Source organism: Cryptotermes secundus, unplaced genomic scaffold (genome assembly GCF_002891405.2).
Source record: "Cryptotermes secundus unplaced genomic scaffold, Csec_1.0 scaffold130, whole genome shotgun sequence".
Classification (NCBI taxonomy): Eukaryota; Metazoa; Arthropoda; class Insecta; order Blattodea; family Kalotermitidae; genus Cryptotermes; species Cryptotermes secundus.
In genome coordinates, this window is record NW_019731216.1 from 7,427 (window position 1) to 7,770 (window position 344).

General features: G+C 55.8%; 1 protein-coding gene across 4 annotated transcripts in view; it reads right to left on the reverse strand.

The window, feature by feature from the left end:
- Window positions 1–344, reverse strand: part of LOC111866416 (protein LSM14 homolog A) — a 52,186-nt gene that overhangs the window by 5,292 nt on the left and 46,550 nt on the right. The gene's annotated exons all lie outside the window — the stretch shown is intronic.

Sequence of the window (344 nt, forward strand, 5' to 3'; positions counted from 1 at the left end):
GTGCTGAATGGCAGACCTCGGCTTCCCCGAAACCGAAGAAGGCGAAGATGAGCAAATCCAAAGTGAAAACAATGCTCATCGTCTTTTCCGACGCCAAGGGTGTGGTCCAAAAAGAGTTTTTACCCCAAGGACGGACCGTCAACGCTCCCTACCACGTGGATGTTCTAGAAAGATTAAGGAAAAGGGTCATCCGCGTGCGAAAAGACATCGCCGCTAACTGGCGGCTGCATCACGACAATGCGCCCAGCCACACGTCTCTGCTCGTCTGTGAGTTCCTGGTGAAGCACCACGTGGCAACGCTGCCGCAGCCACCCTACAGCCCCGACCTAGCTCCGGCAGACTTC